Raw genomic sequence first — 974 nt, forward strand, 5'->3', positions numbered from 1 at the left:
GTGTCTCTTAAGCTACTTCCTGCTGTTTAGGGGCGTAGTCACTTTTCAGGGTGTATTTGGTCTGGTGAAGACCATCGGAGTTTGTATGGCAATCGTCTGACTCAGGGTCTCCTATGGACAGTGATTCTTTTGTGGGCAGCGGCTGGTAATCCTGTAACAGGAGCTGGATAACAGCTCGGTTAGACTTGTCGCTGAAGGAAGGCAGAGACAAGATTAATAAGGCAAGGGGCGATTGAGATGTATTGTCTCTGGATGTGAAGAGTACTTACTGGGAGCTGGGCTGAGTTCTGTGGTAAAGCTTACCAGCAACTCCTATTTCCCACCTGGGATCCCATGGGTCTCGAATGTAGAGGAATATCTTGCAGAATCAATAGAAGAAGTGATTATTCTGTGTCCCTAGCATGCGTATCTCACAAGACCAGTATGGGCAGCCCCTATACACGTCTGGCCATTTTCTGCAATAATCTNTTGTCTGGTCAAAGAGAAAACNGGTATAAAGGTCATAATATGCAGATGGAGTAACAGATATAGGGATGATGGCAATCTGGATCAGTTCCTGGCACCCAGCTATGGAGCAGTTTCCTGATCCTATTTGGAAAGTCTGTTTGTTGTTTGAACTTCAAATCTCCAGATGTAAGGACTACCCTTGATAGAAATGAACAGCAGGGAAAACATGAAAAAGCCACAACTAATCCGGTGTCTCATCCAGCGAGGTCAGNTTTGGCTGTTGGAGTGAAGCCTCATTNTCTAGGATGAGACAAGACCGGTGGTCTTGATGTCTTCCAGAGCTTAACAGAGCATGGTCCTGTTAGGGTTGATGTGTATGAAGAGGAATCATTTTTAGGTGGGGGAATGAAGGGATTTAGGTGGGACAGGTGGATCCAATGAGAGAGTCCCTCAAGTTCAGCAGCTGTAGAAGTTACAAGGATTACCTTAAAAGGACCCTGCCACCTTGGAGAGAGAGGTGAAGGTTG

The 974-nt window shown here is 46.1% G+C and overlaps 1 protein-coding gene across 1 annotated transcript in view; it reads left to right on the forward strand.

Moving 5' to 3' along the window:
* The window catches only part of Gck (glucokinase), a 47,229-nt gene that overhangs the window by 23,829 nt on the left and 22,426 nt on the right, over positions 1-974 (forward strand). The gene's annotated exons all lie outside the window — the stretch shown is intronic.

The sequence above is a fragment of the Mus pahari genome, chromosome 13 (assembly GCF_900095145.1).
Source record: "Mus pahari chromosome 13, PAHARI_EIJ_v1.1, whole genome shotgun sequence".
NCBI classification, from domain to species: Eukaryota; Metazoa; Chordata; class Mammalia; order Rodentia; family Muridae; genus Mus; species Mus pahari.